The 20,098-nt window shown below is 35.4% G+C and overlaps 2 protein-coding genes across 6 annotated transcripts in view; one reads left to right on the top strand and one right to left on the bottom strand.

The window, feature by feature from the left end:
- Positions 1-20,098, bottom strand: part of LOC116168467 (relaxin receptor 2-like) — a 61,734-nt gene that overhangs the window by 29,437 nt on the left and 12,199 nt on the right. The gene's annotated exons all lie outside the window — the stretch shown is intronic.
- LOC116168466 (toll-like receptor 6) overlaps positions 1-20,098 on the top strand; it is a 52,867-nt gene that overhangs the window by 28,014 nt on the left and 4,755 nt on the right. The window contains exon 1 of one of the 3 annotated variants that reach the window (XM_031484320.1): positions 15,607-15,707. The exons of the other annotated variants lie outside the window; for them this stretch is intronic. The gene's annotated coding sequence lies outside the window, so the exon portion shown is untranslated. Of the gene's footprint in view, positions 1-15,606; positions 15,708-20,098 lie in introns of those variants that run through there. 3 annotated transcript variants of the gene reach the window in all.

Here is a 20,098-nt window from a genome sequence, read left to right as displayed (position 1 = left end):
GTGAGTTTTTTTAAGCATTGGGATCTCGGAAACCATAAGACAAAGATCTTTTTCCGGGACGATCTGCGACAATTTTTTTTTCGGGGCAAAAAAAGGCAATGTATAACCTTCCTTTTTTCCAAAAATCGACTGCACCAAAATTTCTCGGGAAAATACTTTTTCTTATTAATTTTGGTGCGTAGAATCCAAAACAATTCGTACTTTTTCGATCAGACTTCTCAATCAAAAGTTATAGACCAGAAACCAATTTCGAAAGAAAATTCAAAGGGCTGTAACTTTTGGACTAGTAGACCAATCTTGGAACTGTTTGAAATTATGGATTCTACAGGCCACGTTCTATAAGAAATTTTTTTTCCGGGTCGATCTGCGACAATTTATTTTGAGGCCCGAAAAAAAAGGCAGTGTACAACCTTCCTTTTTTACCAAAAATCGACTGCGCCAAAATTTCTCGGGAAAACACTTTTTCTTATTAATTTGGGTGCGTAGAATCCAAAACAATTTGTACTTTTTCGATCAGACTTCTCAATCAAAAGTTATAGACTAGAAACCAATTTCGAAAGAATTCTACAGGCCACATTCTATAAGAAAAATTGCTTATTTCTATTTGTGGCTCTAAAGTTCTAAGTTAAATAGACTGATGCCAGGTTTCACAAACGATGATTAAGATTAATCACTGATTAAAAATATTAGAATGTTAGCCACCTTTGATTATACGCTCATTTGTTTCCCATTCTAATATTTTTAATCAGTGATTAATCTTAATCATCGTTTGTGAAACCGGGCATGGGTAATTGAGAAGACAAAAATGATTCCCATGGCAAACTCTGTGTTTACTATACTCTCAATAATACAACCAGTTCTGTATCATGTTTATTTGGCAAAGTAAGTACAACGAACCTTATATCACTGATAACAAAAAAAAATACACTTTTTAAAAATGTTACAGCCAACTAGGTATGATTACCATTTAAAAAAAAATGTAAGTATGCGTTATAATTCGGAAATTATACAAGAAAAATGGAAATTAACAAATGTATTTGATTAATCGGAAAAGATCTACAATTTTGTTCTTTGCATATTTCTGTATTTCTAATACCACAGACAACATATACTATGTTGTCTGTGCTAATACTAACGATTCTACAACATTTAGAAGAAAAATCACTAAATATGTTTTTCGCTCATATCTAGTAAACTGTGGATTTTTTTCAAAAAACAAAAGCATATCTAGAATAATCTTTTAAAACTACAACTTTTTCCTCATTTAACTGAATCTGTATGTCTTAGGGTTTCCGAGATCCTAATGCTTAAAATGAAAAAAAAAACTCACCCTGTATCTATTCTTTTTCTGCAATCTGAAATGTGATTTTCCCTTTATAATAAAAACACAAGGGTTTTGACTTGACGATATTCCACGTTCTACTCTTTGTGAGTGGGAATTATTAAATTTTCTTTTGCTATTTATATAAAAACAATTTGAAGACCTACGATCTACATTTTTTGAAATAGTTGTAGCATTGACTAGGGGTATTAGCCAAAAAGTGTTTGTAGTTGCTCGTAAATTCCTATTTTACTATCTCTAGAGTTTTCGAATGCTTACTTACATGCATAAAAATCACTCTTTCCAACTGATATTAGGAATATACCACAATTCTACTCTATCCAGTAGGTAAACATTTTCCTTACTTTCGCCATTAAAAGTTGACAATAATTTAACAGCGGCGGCTAAACTGATATACATACACTGCTAAATTTTCATTACCTAACGTTAATTGCTCCCCTACATTCCAGTTTAAATTTCCATCAGGCAACATGTTTCCTAACATCGCTATTGTGAAATTATTGGACGAATTAATTAAAACAGTTGAAATAGTTTAAAGTTCATTGAATTTCCTATACACGGTGCAATTTTATCGTAACCTCCGAGCCGTCGCGAAAACTATACACAATATGCTAATTTCCGAGTGAAAAAACAGCTAACTTTTCTGACGAACGGATGGACTGCAGAAGAGCAGTTCCCACACAATGCAGACGTTTTACGAAGTTAATTCAATTATTACAAACCTCGTATTCGGGTCTGGGGAAAAGGGGATACGTCATAAATCTGGACACAAAATAAGAATCCGAAGCAAATAAAAGGCTTCCTTTCATAAATACCAAAATCCAATGTAAGGTGAGACTCTATTTGGTATATTTCCACTGTTTACCTTTCATTCACAGTTAGTGATCGGACGCTACGATGATAGCCACTTGCTAGCAACTATCGTAGGAGACGCTAGATTCAATAAAACAAATTACGTAAAGCATAGAAAGGCCAACCTACTTTCACGAGCAAATTGACGACTCGTTATTAACAAAAATAAAAATGTCACAGAAAAATGATGCGTACCACCACGCGCGCGCATTGTTTATTTATCATTCGGCGCTAATGTGTTGGTGGTCTCTATGGTAGAAGGAATTTAATCTAAAAGTTAAGAAATATGATCCCGCAAAAAGGAAAATTTACTTTGGGGCATTTAATAAAAACGAAAAACAGTTTTCGCTTCTCATATATATAGGTAATTTCGAAAATGAAATTTAATAAGGCGCGCTGAGCAGAGAAGCTTTATACAGCGACGCGACGCCTCCGTCGCGGTGAGCCGCGCGATGTTTCTTACTCGCCAAAAATATTATTGTACATAATACTCACGCATTTCGTTTCCTTCGATCCGAGGCGATTTTGCCGTGAACATTCCTTTCCTTCAAAATTGATTTTATCCTGTTTTCCAATAAATGCCACCGTTACGCGTTACATATTTCCAATGTAAGCCGTTTTATCGATCTCATTTCATTTATTTTTATTTTCTAGACATTGCATTCAAGAGTTGAACGTTTATTGGCCGAGATTGTTATTGAGGAACTCCATTGGGGGTGAAATAGTTATCCGTGAACTAGTTCGACTAAGGTAAAAGAAGTGCGAAGTAATAAAACTAATTATTTATTGGTTGTCATTAATAACACATGTTATTAACTCCAGAAACTACGTGAAAACTTGTTTGTTATGGCAAAAATTGAATGCAATATTTTATTGTAAGCCTTTTTGCAGAATTTACTCGTCCAGCTGCCGATTGACGTTTAATTGTTTTCAGTTCAACATTTGGTTGTGAACCAGCGGTTGAAAAGCAATTACTTGTTAAATTCAGTTTCCGATTTTGAGAAGAAGGGGTAGCTATTTGGGGCTTTCACATTTTATGATCAATAATGGCTAAATTGATGGGGGTACAGTATTTGAAAGACGTTTCTAGTCCTTAATCTAGCTATAAAGTAATAAATTGAAACCTCGCACCTCATATTTAAACAACGCCAGATCGGTTATACAGGGCATTCAATTTACTTTTACACAGAAATTAGCGATGCTGTGAATGCGGCTTACCGTTAAAATCAGAACCGAATACACAACAGCGAACTTACATTTTTAAAAGGCGTCGGTGACGGAGACGCCATTTATCTTACATTAACTGTAAATCTTCCCAAAGTTTGTCATTCCAAAATATGGTTTGCATTTGCATAACATGCGACTTTCTCCATTCGACTTATGACAAATTGAAGACCGTTTATCTCACTTTAAACGCGGAAATCCTTGTCACGAGAATGTACAATACAGCAAAGCAAAGAACGTTTACCACATCGCATTAAAATATTTCTACTAATATACTAGCAAGAGCAAAATGACCATATATGTGATGAAAGTCATACCAAAAAGTTAGTGAGCTAACTAAACTAGCCGTATTAAAATGAACTCAACGCAAAAAGGGTATTCCGCAAGAACCTAGCCTAAAGTTTCTAGGTTTACAATTTTACAAATAAAGATCCGTAGGTACTCACTAATAAAATTTGAAACCCATGTACTTACAGGAAAATGTTCATTGACCAACAAAATTAAACTCAATCGCTAATGAATTTGTACCAACTAACATTAATTAGCCCGTTCAGAGCACTTGGTTATTTATTTACTTATTAACTAGGATGAGAGTTTACTTATTACTCATAATGCTATCATTTAGTTTACCTATACAACACAAAAAGGAAATTCACATTACCTCTTAAATAAACGTTCCTTGGACTTGTTGACTTCCGTCTCATATAGAATCGGAACGGCCCTTAGGTTAGAGATGATATCTTCTAAATTGCCCTAGTTCATGGAAAGTGAAAACGAGGGTGGGAGTTGATTCTTCCAAAGTTCTGGGGCTGGATTTCCGATTTTGGCGGATAGGGAATTGGTGTGTTTTTTTACTACTGTCAAGATCTGTTCCTAGCATAATCCAAATTAAATACCGATGACTGTTTTTTTAATCGATCCGCGCACGTACTTTCAAAAGGGAAAGTCTATAGTCGTGCTAAACTTATTAATTTTTCGGAGACGTTCATTTCGCGATTGAAATTGGTTTCCCTGCGTCAGTCACATTAAACTTTTCTACGTAACCTTTATACGGCTCCGTTAACTTAGCACCACCATTTCAAATTTCTGACTAAAGACAGATTGCGCTAGAAGCCCTTGACATTCGGGGGGTGCTATGTTAACGACAGCACCACCATTGCGTCCGATCATTTCCAAAAGCAAGCGCTGTGTTCAACGAACCTAGCGCCACAAATTTTATAGCTATCGCCACCCCCCAATAGTGCGGGGGAGACTTTTTCCTAGCACCACCATTTTGTTTTTTCGGGTAAAATTTTGACGTTTTGTGTTCTGCTGACCTAGCGCCAGCTAGCGCCACAATTTTAGAGCTTCCATCACCCTCCAATAGTGTGGGGGTGGGGGGCACCACCATTTTGTCTTTTCGGGTAAAAATTTTATGTATTCTGTTTTGTAGACCTAGCGCTCAAGATAACCTAGCGCAATTATAGATTTTGCAAAGAGCCTTTAACTTTTGGGGGTGCTATATTAACGCTAACACCACCATTGTGTTCGATGACTACCAACAGCAAGCGCTGCGCTGTGTTCTTTAAACGTAGCGCCAGCTAGCGCCACAAATTGCAGAGCTGGCGCCCAATCCCCAACATTTTTGCTATTTTGTGTTTTGCTGACATATCTCCCAGATAGAGTCAAAATCTTAGGAGTTGGCGCCACACCCAAGTAGTCTGGGACAGTTTTTCCTAGCTTTATGACTTGGCGCCACTGAAATATTTTGGATTCATTTTCGAGTAAAACGAGTGGTGCAGTAGCTGAATCTGCGGCAAGTATAAAAATAAGGAAATACAGTTCAATTATAGAACAGAACCACATTTTTATACCTTTCGCAGTAGAGACATTGGAACCTGGGAAAACGCATTACCAATATTACTGGGAAAATGTCAACGAACGTACCTACTCATAACCAGAGCTGGGCAGTATTCGATTTTGTAAATACTTGTAAGTATTCAAATACTTTGTAATTAAATACTTTTATGGAAGCAGTATTTGTTTGTATTTGTAACTCAAATACTTTTGCAAATTTTTAGTATTCGAATACTTCGCAAAGTATTTGAATACTTTGAAGTACTTTTAAGTAATTCAAATATTTGACAACTATTTAGAAATTTTTAGAGGAAGTTTCGTTATCACAAAATCAAATATAAAAATCCGATACAACATGAATACCGAACGAGCCTGGAGTGAAACTTTTTGACCCGATACACACGGACAGACGGACGGACAAAAAAGGATCTGTTTCAAAATCGCTAGAATTAATTATAGGCCTATTAGCCTGCTTCCAACATTATCAAAACTCCTCGAGAAAATCGTTCACTTACGAATTACGGAATACATAACAACCAATCATACTCGTACAATACCTATGTTCCAATTTGGATTTAGAAGACACTACTCGACAACTCACCAACTACTACACATCACGCAAGTAATTGAAGAGGGCTTTGAAACTAAGAAATACACACCAATAGCGTTTTTCGACATTGCACAAGCTTTCGACCGAGTCTGGATAAATGGCCTTATTGTTAAACTGTCCGCAATAAAACTACCAACATATCTGTTCAAATCCATATTATCATTCCTATCTAATCGCCAGTTTTCCGTCAGAATAAACGCAACACTTTCAACATGGAGAAATATTAATGCAGGTGTCCCACAAGGATCAATTCTCGGCCCAGTCCTATTTAACATATTCCTGCACGACATTCACCAACCCATAGGAACAAAACTTGCAATGTTTGCAGACGACACAGCACTGATAGCCCAGGAAGAAGATCTAAAACGAGCCATAACCATCCTACAACATGGAATTGATGAAATAACGGAGTATTTCGATAAGTGGTCCATTAATGTAAATGCCACTCATTGGCGAAAATATTTACACTACGACGGTGCATAAAACCAATAAATCTAACCGTACATAACCAGGTCATAGAGTACAACCCGCACGACAGCGCAATAAAATACCTAGGAGTTTACCTAGATCAAAGGCTAAAGTGGGGCTATCATATCAACAAAAAATTGAACGAAGCGTATGCAAGACTTGGAATATTATACCCTATCATCAGCAAAAAATCGTCACTGCAAATCGAATGCGCCCTTCTTATATATAAATCCATTTTACGCCCTATACTAACCTATGCTTGTCCAGTTAGCGCAGCTGCTAATAAAACCCAACTCAATAAATTACAAGTATTCCAAAATAAAGTGCTGCGTATAGCTGTCAAAGCCAACTGGTTTATCAGGAACACTCAAATTCACTATGAACTCAACCAACCACTCATTAGCGACTACATAAATAAACTGTGTGACAAGTTTTATTCCTCCATCAATTTGTGCCCAAGTGCTGAAACGTATCACCTAGGTAAGACACACATACATACTAGACTAAAACGGCGATTACCACAAGACTTACTACTGTGAAGTGAAGTGATGATTATTGTAAATCTCTTAAGCATAGCGATGATTATTGCCATTACATTACTATAACCCAACCATGTATAGCAAATAAATGCTGATCTGGTTTCAAAAAAAAAAAAAAATTCCAGAAAGGTGTACGTGTCATGTGCACCACGTACGATCGCTTTGAAAACTGGTACACGTATTCTTAAGGATATAACTGATATAAGACAGGTTCTGGTACCTCCTATATAATAATATAATAACAATAATACGCTTTTACTCCCCTTAAATTTGTATATAACAATAGAAATATAAAAAAGCTAACCTCAGCTCAGGAAATGGGACTACATTCAGTGCATAAAACGCTGTTCTTCCATGTTGCCTCTATACAAAGTATAACTTGACATTTTTTAAGTATTATCAAGACTTTTATCTAGTACTATTTTAAATTTTTAATGTATTTGAGTGACAAGTATTCGAATACTTTTTATAGTATTCGAATATCTTTGGTAGTATTAGAATATTTTTGAAAGTATTTGAATACCTTTGAAAGTATTCGCATCAATCAGCATATTTATTTGTTAATTCTGCTGAAAAACAAAGAAGCAGATTCTTATATACTTATGTGTAATGTGCAAATAATAACCATAAGGCATATGTATTTTATATGATTAATACACTCCATTAATATACGACCAATCAGCTTGGTGATTGTTTCAAATTCTAACCAATCAGATGATTTTTTATCTGATTAAACGCCACGTAGCTTTTTAACAGCGATAAAAATGCGTGTAGGAATGCGTAAAATATATAGTGGTTGTAAAATTTACTGTCTTTTATTAATCTCCCTAAAATACACTCGATCTTGGTTTCAAGTCAGGATAATTTTATTTTTGATTCACTCAAATTTTGTTGCCTCCTGGAAAAAACTCTCGAAAAGAATAATATTAATAAAATCGCTCCAGCTAAAACTGTCGCGATTTTATCACACTTTTGGTCTCGAGTTTTTTCGGTGGCAACAAAACTTTCGTGTAAGAATAAAATTATCCGATTAAAACTCAAGCTCTTGTATATTTGCTCCCGATAAATTATATATACCTATGTACGTCGCGTCGACTACTATCTAAAGGTGTTGTTTTTAACAATACAGATATACCAAACTTTACACAATTGACGCGCCTGTAAACCCTTGATGTGACAAATAATTTACAACTTTTGCGCATTCATAAAGGATTTAAGTAAGTTTGTACCTGCATACCTCACCGTCAGTTTACTTCGAAATGAAGGGTTAAAATCTTGCTACTTTATATACAAATTTTAGTATTTTTATTGGAACTTTTTACTTTAAACAGAACGATCAATCCAAAAAGTAAAGGATTTCAAATTAAAATAATTTGTTTATTATTTCAGTTCCTAAGAGGGACAGATTTGCACATTCGGGTTTAAAAATGGTAAAGAGTTTGACCATCCCAGATGCGGTGTCTGTCCGTCTGTCCGTTACCACAATATCCCGATAACGAATGGATCGATTACGATGAAATGTTGTAGTTGGATTCTTTATCAAATTTGTAGATCGAAGTTCGTGAATTGGAAATATAGCGCAAAAAATAAGGAAGGCCCTTTTGACATCTGCGTGAGTTTTGAACCGAATTGCATGAAATTCAATATGCGTATAGCTTTAGCTATATAACACGCAATTCCAAAAGTTGAGCCTAATCTATCAACAGTCACAGTGCCATTTTCGCATCGTCGTGTAAATAAATATAGAAAACGAGCTCCTGGATATGGCTACAGCATGTGCAAAACCAAATTTTGAACTTGGTGGTAGTTTTGCTTTTATTTAAAGTGTATATGTATGAAATTTCATTTAATTGCTTCCATAAATAAGAAAATTGGCACCGCACATCATGCACAAAACCAAATTTTGAAACTGTCGTTAAATTTGCTTTTATTCCAAGTTGCTATGTATCAAATTTCTTTTAAATGCTTCCATAAATAAGAAAGTTTTCAATCCGGTTTGTAAATGGCCGAGATGCGAAAAGGGCACTGTGAATGTTGATCGATTAAGCTCAACTTTTGGAATTGCGTTTTATATGGCTAAAGCTATACGCATATCGAAATTCATACAATTCGGTTCATAACTCACAGAGACGTCAAAAGGACCTTCCTTATTTTTTGGGCTATATTGCCAATTCACCAACTCCGATCTACAAATTTGATAAAGAATCCATCCATTTCATCGTAATCGGTTAATTCGTTATCGAGATATCGTGCTAGCGGACAGACGGACAGACACCGCAAAATTATAAAACTAGCTCTAAAATTAGTGGCGCTAGCCGGCGCTAGGTCAGCAGAGCACCAAACGTAAAAATTTTACCCGAAAAGACAAAATGGTGGTGCTAGGAAAAATTGCCCCCCACCCTATTGGGGGGTGGCGCTAGCTCTAAAATTTGTGGCGCTAGCTCTAAAATTTGTGGCGCTAGCTGGCGCTAGGTCTGACGAACACAAAACGTCAAAATTTTACATAAAAAGACAAAATGGTGGTGCTAGCGTTAATATAGCACCCCCCGAAAATCAAAGGCTTTTTTGCAAAACCTATAATGGCACGAGTTGAACTCAAAGTGGCGCTAGGTCAGCAGAACACAAAACGTCAAAATTTTACATAAAAAGACAAAATGGTGGTGCTAGGAAAAATTGCTCCCCTCACTATTGGGGGGTGGCGCTAGCTCTACAATTTGTGGCGCTAGCTGGCGCTAGGTCTGACGAACACAGCGCTTGCTTTTGGAAGTGATCGGACGCAATGGTGGTGCTAGCGTTAATATAGCACCCCCCGAAAGTCAAGGGCTTTTCTGCAAAATCTATAATGGCGCTAGCTGAACTCAAAGTGGCGCTAGCCATAGAGATTCTAGCGCAATCTGTCTTTAGTCAGAAATTTGAAATGGTGGTGCTAAGTTAACGGAGCCGTATAAAGGTTACGTAGAAAAGTTTAATGTGACTGACGCAGGGAAACCAATTTCAATCGCGAAATGAAGTTATCGGAGCCCCTTTATACGAAACTTACAGCGAGTCTATTTTTAGATCTTCTAGCAATTTCTTGTTTACCCTTAACACCTTCTTAAACGATTTTCTTTTGAAAACGCCAAATAATTAACGATTTTGTTAGTGGGAAGTCCCTCAGGTGGACAATCACTTTATTCGCAGGACTTCACTGTTTATCGAGTCTGAAATTCATATAATTTCCGCGCGCAATATAGGTACCGAAAAGTCAATCAAAAGTAACACTAGGGGGTGGTAGTTATTTTTTACTCTTTAAGGGGGCGATGCTTCAAAAAAGTTTGGAAATCTGTATAGTAACCCCATGAGCGATAATATTTAAATTTCCTTTCCCAATTACCTTTGCAGTACCGCATGTTGTGGTGGTAACCATCCGTTTTCAAGAAAATAAAAGAGTAACGGACCTTTCTATTTATTTTAACGCTATTTTAGTGATCCGCTTACAAATTACACCCACCAAAACGATTGTGTAGTGTAAACTGACAAAGATTGAATAGGGGTATTCACAACTAAAACTTTAGCACGTGTTTATTACTTTTCCACTTTCAAAAGCAATGTGTTGGTAGGATTTAGATATCCATCCAAACTTTTACATACTCGCGCCACTTAATTTATACCCCATTATTATATAGCCTTTATAAACACATACCTAAAATAGAACGACTATCGACCGCTCCTATGTGCGTACTACCATATTAAGTACTTACCTATCATTTCAAATACCTTTCAAATTCCAAGATTCAGTAAACGCCTTTTAATTCTGTAATGGCCATTTGCTTCGAAAAAGTTAAGCCGAGCTTAGCTTAAGCGTAGCTTAAAATCCACGGTAACCATTGTCGCAATAATCTTTGCTATGGATTTTAAGCTACGCTTAAATATTTCGGTGCAAACGGCCATAAGTGGTGGTTCTTGGGGGGTTTAATTTGCCAAAAGCGTCTGTGACCATCAATGAACCATACACTTAATTGGCAGACGTTATTTTCAGTTTTAACCCTTTAATTTTCCGTTTATTTGGCTGTATAAAATCCACAAGTCGCTTTTTAATTATATTTTAAAATGTATAAGTATAAGCCCTTCACTATCTGCTACCTACAAAGGCATTCATTTATTAATTATTCTAAAGAAAATTGGGGCAATTATGTCTGAGAACATTTATTTCATTAAAACCGGCAGGTTTGTTAAGTCTTAATTGCGAGGTTGGATAACTTTTTTGTAGAAAACGGCGGTTTTCAACATGTGTATTTGAAACATACAGTGGTATACAACATTGCAAATGCTTTGATACTATTCTTACTGTTTACAGAAATGTTAATTAGAACTTCTCTAAACAAGTCAAAACTCAAACCACGTGTGGGATTTCTCTACTCAAGACAAAGTGCCACGTCGTGTAATAGTATATTAAGATACAAGTGTATAATCAAGTCTTTAAAGCACGCGCAACGAGTTTAAGGGCACGACGCAAAGCGGAGTGCTTTTAACGTTGCAAGTGCTTTAAAGACCAATTATACACGTGTATCTTATAGTATTTTTTATTATACCTGCAGTATAATTTAAAAATAGGAAATACAATGAAGTCATTTTGACGTTATACACGAATACATGTCTAATTAAGTGGGCTGGGTGTTTCACGATTGCCATGGAAATGTCACTTGACGTTTGCTTATAAAAATCAATCGTCTTTGTGAATTAAACGATTTCCGTTGAAAAAGATAATACACCGTCCATTAAATCGATTGTTGTAAAATCTAAACAAACGTTGGTAGGTGTAAAATCCAACTCCAGTAAAGCCTATTATAAAGAATATGAAAAGTTGTTTCCATGGATGAATAGGAAGTTACTTACGAATACAGTCTTAAATGCATCCATAATGCTGGCATATATGAAGGAAATGTCAAAGGTATTTAAATCTTCTATATTTTGGTGCATTCAATCAAAACTTTAAAGCAATGCTGGGATTAAAAAGTGGAACAGATTTGGAAGCATACCTTAAATTACGCGCGTTTGTGAAAGCTTCAACCAAAGGATAGGTACAAAAGCCAAAGAAATGTTCTGCATTTACAGAAAGCGACCTAAGAGGAGTTTTTATTTCATCCAGATGAGTTTCAAAAGTCATACTTGAAGTATCGTTACTTAGCAACTTTAAAGCACGTGTGTTTTAAAGGCCCTTTTTCGCACGCATTTGAGTGTTTAAAACGGAGATTGTGATTCAGGTATAATAAAAAAGATATTAATTGTTGTTTGGTGAAGTATTTTTTGCCTTCACGAATCAGTAATTGTCTTTGAACTGCGTCGCAGTAGGATACCACCAGTCTATTGGATAGTAGTTAGTACTTAATCTGAGAGTCAGGAATAAAATGATTTTTAGGGGAATGAGTGACGGATTGATTGAAATTTCATTATGGGGGCAGATACTATAGCTCTTCTAGTATAAAAACAGTCCCGTCAATCATCGCAAAACTGCAAAATTGGTCGCCTGTGAGTTGTACACAAATTATGCTATTATGTCTTCATCTCTATCTATAGCCCATGCGAAGAAAAAGACATAAGTTTTGCAGTAGGCGGCCACCTGCGACTGCTCTCATACTAAATTACTTATAGTATGACAGTAAATCTTTCAGAAGACAAATATTGCGGGAGCGAATTCAGTTAGAGGCGAGTTTTCTTGGGGGCGCAGAATTATAAAGGATGTTGGATAACTTACATTTACTACTACTCACTTCACTTGGAGGAGAAGAGGTCGAATTTTTCCGAAACGAATTTTTCTTGGATGAATTTCCTAGGAGTCTATTTCCTAAGGAACAATTCCTTGGAAACAAATTTATCGGATCAAATGTAGACTTTTTCGCTTTAAACCACTTATTTGCCAAAATTATTTTTTCGTCTATTTTTCCCCACCTTGGTCGCAAATTTCTCGAAAAACGTCTCACCGCCACTACTATACAGAGTGTTTTTTTGGGAGCTTTAGTTAAACGTTTCTAGAAAAGTGAAATAGGTAGGTTTTTGAAAATGTGTGCTTAGGAGTTACTCTGAAGGCCGAATCGATGTAACATATTTTCAAAATGGCCGCACTACCGGAAATACCGGAAGTAGATAGTAACTTCGTTATTTTAAATGGCAATCCCTATTTTTTTATTGCATGTTTGGATTCTACGTGAAATTTCAGTTCTTTTGATACCCACATGTCGATATCTGCCATTTATGATTTTTAAGTTATTTTGACTTTGTGAAAAAAAATGGCGGATGCAGATGGTACCTTGATAATTTATTACTTGAAAACGGTTATAGCCATGGCAACCCATTTTTATCAGTGCATAGAGAATGAATAGGGATTTCTTTTAGTGTACTTAAAAAAAAGTTAATTTGCGTACAACCGCAATGGTGATCCAAATTTAAGTAAACTCAGTTTTTTAAATGGAATGACCATGTTCTTACTATTGCATGAGATAAAGAATCGAAATGAGCATATTTTGACAATACATGTTCCTATAGCTATCTTTAACAGTTTCTGACTTATTCCCATTTTATTGAATTGACACTATTTTTTGCGAATTTTCTTTTTAGTAGTCGGCCATGATTTTATAACAATCGAATTTTAAACAAATCTAGTGACATTAATCCGTCACCTACTGTTATAGGTTAACATAAATTTTTCAAAAATCGAAAAATGGACAGAGTCGCGGCACGTGCTTACCGTACATTCATTCGAGCCATGGAACGAAATTGTATGAATTTTGGAAATGTTGTACCCCCAAATGCACTATAAACCGTTGAAGCACAAGTGATACAAAGCACAACAAGAGAATATTGAATTGCAAATGCAAGATCAGTAAAATAAATTCAATGCAAAATATAAAAAAACTTCGTTGAAACATTTATGGTATGGAATTGTTGGTAGAACAGATATCGCATTACCTCTCTGAATTTCCAGACTTATATACGTTGTTTAAGAAATTTAGTTGAACGACTCTGTCTAGATTTTTCAAAAATTTTCCGTCCTATATCCTTAATAAATGACTTATTTATTAATGAATTATTAAAAACTAGAATCAACGATATATACTACTGTACCTATACAATACAAAAATATTACGCCAAATTTCGTTTGGTAAGACGACCATTTTTCCTCCATTTCCGATTGAACTTGTGTTAGCGGAATATGTTGAATGCATATAGTGCCCATCCATATCTGGACACATTTCGGTAACAGTTCGTTTAAAATATCACCTACCTTCTACACATCCGCCCATCACACCAAAAATTTTCCGAAAGAAAAGAGTTCTCTTCAATTACCAACTAGTGGACGATGGAGAAATTTGCACGTTATTTCATCCGCGACTCCGAAATCCACGAAAGCGACACCCCTTACCGACAATCGTGGTTAATTGTAAGTATGGTATGAGATCAGTCAAGATTGTAATATCGAAGTTGAGAGTTGAGAATGGTGTATCCTTGCAGCCCTTTCAGGTTGCAACTGAAGTGTAAAAACGTGTTGATTTGATCTTAATACGAAGCGTGTTAGGCATTGCACTGCAAATTCTTACCACGTACTTTATTAAACAAGATACACTTACTTAACGATAGTTAACAGAGTGGTAGGTAATAAGATTAGCATACAACTGATTATCGCACTCTTTCGAATAAAGCTACTGCCAGGGGGAGGAAGACGGCGAATGTGGAAATTTTACATAATCTTCCATGTAACGGAAAATCGAAGAGTGTATAAACGTTATTTCAGTTTATAATCGACCGAGTGTAAAAGTTTTTCCTTCCCTCGCTCGTTTTAAAAGCCTGCCCGAAGAGAATTTTTCGATTAAATTGAACGTTTCAAAAGAAGCGGGGCGTCTGATTTTTGACTCTTCAAATGCAAATACCTGCGCCTCGGAGTCGCAGCAATCAGCGACTAACACCAAAAGGGCCGTGAACCGTGCGCCTAACAAGAGGAGTGTAACGAAATGTCGCGAAAATTGAATGCCTCGCCTTCTTTTCTATCGGCAAAATTCATTACCTAAACGCACTCAATGGAGTAATTAAAATTTTCAGATTAACGATCACTTTCATCCCGTAGTTAGATTGACGCGTCGCCATTTTGCTATTATTAACTAAACTGTCGGTGCATATACGCGTACATGGGCACAGACAAACGTGAGATAATTAAACAAAAGGAGAAGGGTCAAAATCCCGGAGTCATAAAGCAAACGTGCAATCAACCCCCCCATTTAAACAAAGGTGAAAAGGGGTAATTATGTCTTTCATATTATATAAGTTGGGTACTTAGTTCTCAGTGTTGCGAGATTTATGTCAGCCAGTCCCTTTACAAGTTACCATTAACGCTGATAAAAATGGAAGAAATAAAATTGTATAATTGGATCACTAGTTACATGATGCTTCTAGATAAGTACAAAAAAGATCAACGTTTTATAGATTTCCTTTTGCACAAAAAATTGAATTAAGTTCGATGTCATGGAATTAGCCGGAAAAACGATACACTTTGTCTAATTAAACTAAATAGGATTGTTTTGTATTTGTTTGCTCTGATAGGTACAATCGAGAAGCAGCAGATAAAAGAAAATTACGCAACAGCTTTTCCTGACAAGACAGTAGAAAGCAAATTTAGCGAATGGTATTATGTGCTCTTGAATGCTAATTAGCGTTTCTATCGTTTTTCAGTTCATTTATCCGTGTTTTGCAGGACGGTCTAAAAATACGCGTAGAAGGACGGTCACTGATTCAATCAGAAATAGAAATTAAATGGCGTGTAGATACTTCGGATTTATTTAGCAAAAAGTGTATATCTGATAGTTGGGTGAGTAACTTTTGCGCCTCTCTCGATTAAAATTATGCAAATTGTTAACGTACTTAGTCAGCGTTTCTTGTTGAATGGCGAAATTTGCGTTCATTTGCTTAATACCACCAAATCGAGGGCACGCTGTCTTTGACTTTGAATAGCGCCGTCCAAGTAGCTGCAGCTAAAGTGAAATGCTCAAAGACCGTTCGCAAGTTATCAGTACAAAGGAAGGTTTCTAGGAAAATAATAACTGCCAGTTGGGCTGTTGGCAAAGATATTATCGATATTTCAGTGTGCATAACTACATAAAATGAAAGCACGTTTATGCATTATCTGAGTCGGTCTCAACTGATGCATATTTTTTTAACCGTGACGATCAGTGTCTAGCATAAAAATTTAGCGAGTTATGATAAAAATAAGGCTGATTCCTACTTCTTTCAGCAAAAAGATCAGCGAAACAGCCCCCTAATTACGACACTAAATAAAATTAGTCATTACCGTTTTTCAGTTTGTCTTATTTATTATATTTAGATTCTAGAATTTTGAAATAATTTAAGTGAAAAAGAAATTTCTGCAATTTTATGAAAAATATTCTTCTGTTGAAAATCACTCCAACACAACTGGAGTGATACATTATTTGTACTTTGGATAAAAATTTTTATGAGAAAAATGCATGTTTAGATTTCTATCAGGTTTATTTTAAAATAAGAGTGCCATGGACGATACAAATGAATGTGAAAAACAATTACTTTGGAACAAAAACAAATAAATAAATTTACAAACTGCTCAAATTGTCCTCCATTTTCGTTAATAATTAATTGTATTACTTCTTAATCAGCATTATTTAAAACATTTTCTATTCCGTTTTTTAGATGTTGTAAATCTGGACATACTTTATTGTAAACTCCTTTAAATAGCCGCATAAAAAACTCTAATGAATCTAAATCCAACGTCCGTAGGGCCGTTACTACCTACCAATCAACTGATTCGGTAACATTGCGTTACTCTTTGCGCATTTTATCTAGCAAGAAAACCGAAGGTGTCTTTCATGGTGTCCAAGATGTAAATGTTGGACTTTTTTAAGTTTAAACGTTCTGCATTTATTCCATTTTAAAATGTTATGTACTCTTCCAACACTACACTAGTAACGGGCGATGAAAAATGAGTTGCTGTCGAGTCGCCTTTGGAAGTTCGAGTTAAATACGATTTCCCATGTAAATAAAAGTTCCAAAGGTGACTCGACAGCAACTCATTTTTCATCGCACAGTACTTGGTAGCAGCCGTTCTTGGATTTGCTTCAAAATAGACCAAAATATATATAAATATCATTATATATACTGTTGTTCTCGATTTTCCAATAGGTGTAGTTGTATATTAGCACGTAATCTGGCTTCTAATCTTCGAAAATATCTATGTAATGGTACTTCTCTTTCAGGATATTTCTCCGGATATGTTCTAACCACGGTAAAAGTATTTTTTTGCTAAAATGTACCTTTGAATATAGTATAATCAAAGGTTCGTACCTTTGAATATACAAAGGTTCGATACAAATCAACTATTTCATTATGAGTGAAATTATGAATTATTCATTCAGTATTCACACTACAATAATAATTCATTAATAACAACTGACAGTTGTAAACAATATAAATAGCGCTATTGTTTCGGTCACAGCACTCTAAAATCTGAATCCATATTTAACTTGTTTCGTCCATGGCACACTTATTTTAGCTATAATGAAATAAATCTCCAAATGCATTTTTCTCATAAAAATTGTTATCTAAGGGTATACATTGAATTCAGAATAAAATTTTCTATTGAACAAGGAAATAAAAGATATATAGTTCCATTTAAAATAACAAAGTTGGTATCTACAGTTTGTGAACCACTGGTTCAAAAAATTTTTTTTCGTGCTCATTCAAATAGTCCTGTAAATGCAAATCGATGCATTTTGAAAAAATTGCTATTTTAAGCTTCGTTTCCTGGATTAAGTATTTCGGTATTCAGAAATAATAATAAATAATACAGTCCTTATCCGAATTAAAAGTCGTGTTTCCGAATGCCAGCTCATTTAATTGGGTTCGAGCGGTGCACACAAAAATCCCTTGCCTATTGAAAATCATACGCGAGTCTTCATATCTTATTTTATATTAAGTTCATTTACGAAGGGGCGCAATTCTAATGCATGCCCGGGCGCCATTTGGGTATGCCCAAAGTATGACTGTTACAGGGGCAGAAATATATGAAAAATAAAATCGGTGACGGCCATTTTGGAAAATGGCGTCTACAAAACTCCTGTCCAGAATACGGTAATGTCTACCCAAGTTTTTGTGACTACTATATGCATTCGAGTTTGTTAGTTACACAAATCAGTACTAAAATGTGTACAGGACTCCAGTACAGGGGCAGCTGTAAAAGGACCACCATCGTGCTCTTGATACATATTTTTGCTTTGTGCCATGTTATATTCTAAAAGAAATTGGATAATGAATTCGTCTTCTTCAACAATTAACATTTTCCCCTCTGTAATTTATACGAAAATTTCTTAAAGGGCGGTTTTAGATGATCCTTTAACAATTCGCGTGAAGTTAGATTGTCATATTTAATTTAAACTTGGCAATAAATATGTAAAACAAGAACCAATTACAATTTCTGAATCCACCCTACTTTAGCTTCCGACAACAATCGTAAAATGTAATCTGCCCCTAACCGTAAAAGCGCAACTTTTACATACCTACATATTTACAACTTTGTTACAAATCGGTTTCTGATATTGAGACACAATTTTAGATCTAATCAATTCAGTCTACGCTACGTTACCCTTCAACAATGATCATAAAAGGTAATCGACCCAGTTTCTTAACATTTACTTACTACCCGATTTTTAATGTTGAGATACCTATGCAAAACTTTTGTCTGTGATTATAGTCTTGCCCCTAAAAACTGACCTTGTCTTAGATTGATTAAACACTGGCCGAAATGAGAACAACAAATTTTACATAGTAGGTACGGATGAACAGACGGACAGACACCGCAAAATTATAAACTCAATAGGAGCTCGTTAATAAGGACCTTGCACATGGAATCGCTGGAGATCAATTTTTAGCGCATTTTCTAACAATTATTTATTGAGATATCTTTTTGAAGTTTTAACCATTGATGCTTCCCGTAAAGAATAAAACTCATATAAATAGCTATGACCTGATCCATGCATGGAAAAAGGGCTTAAAGCCGACACAGCAACCTTGACGGTCTACTGATAAGTGATAATTCAGGCTATAAACAAGTTTTTTGTATGGGGCATTTTCTACAGACTTTTGTGTTTCATCAATCTGGTAGTATGGTAGTTTTCTTGTATGAACGACCTTTTGTCATTTTAATTTCTGACAGTAATCGGGAAATCAGTTCGTTGTACAAATCTTCTATCAGGATCTTAATGATCTGTTATTAATGCATCATAAACAAATAATACTAGATATATAAAAATAATAATACGAGGGTTGTCCAGAAAGTAGCAATACAACATTTTAAACTTGTAAAGAAAATCTATTATTATATATATTTTGGGGGCTACACACTCTTGGGCTATTTATCAACACAAGCTCCATTCAAATTGACGCACTTATCATAGCGTGGTACAAGTGTTTTGATTCCAACTTTTATAAATCCGCCCTTTGGACAATGCAATTGTATTGTGTGCATGCACATATAAAATAACTCATTCCTTTTAATCTTTAACTCGACCTCCTTCATCAAGTGTATCCATCTGAGTAAGGATAAAAGAAGATGGCATAGTAGTCATATTCAATTAGTTAATTAACCTTTTCCAACGCGATGGCTTCGTAAAACTGCTCGTTCTCAGGAAAATGCACCGTAATCTTTTGCACTTTTGCAATCTTTTACGACGAGTAGGTAAATACTTGCCAGAAATACTTTGAACTATTATTTATTGAGATCAAATATTCGCTTTAAACTACATAGCGTTCATCTTTGTCGGGGGCTGTCTCTTCCGGTGGATTTTCAGATAAGTTACTTCAGTTTTTCGTTTGAAAAATTAAATGCATGCTGAACTCCGAGTTGTAGTTATTTGTTTCTAAGGCACAAAATAATTCTCTCTCTCTCTTAACTGGTCTAACTAGGGCCAATTATGTCACAAATTATTAAGGGCTCTGGGATATATATTTTTGCAGATACGACTAGTTCCGAAATACAACTAAAATATTTAACGATCCCCCAAAGCTATGCAAAAATCTCTCAGGCCACCAAAAGGATCATGTTGTAACGTTATATGACATTTATCAATAGATGTCACTGCCTTTACTAGTTTTTTTTTCAATGTTTAAAAATTTGGCAAAATTGTTATCGAAAATCGCACATTCTTGGGTAATCTTACGCCTTGTGCAGAGTAC

This window comes from Photinus pyralis, unplaced genomic scaffold (assembly GCF_008802855.1).
Source record: "Photinus pyralis isolate 1611_PpyrPB1 unplaced genomic scaffold, Ppyr1.3 Ppyr1.4_LG4, whole genome shotgun sequence".
Taxonomy (NCBI): domain Eukaryota; kingdom Metazoa; phylum Arthropoda; class Insecta; order Coleoptera; family Lampyridae; genus Photinus; species Photinus pyralis.
Note: the sequence above shows the minus strand (reverse complement) of the source record. Positions and strands in the feature narration are given on the sequence as shown.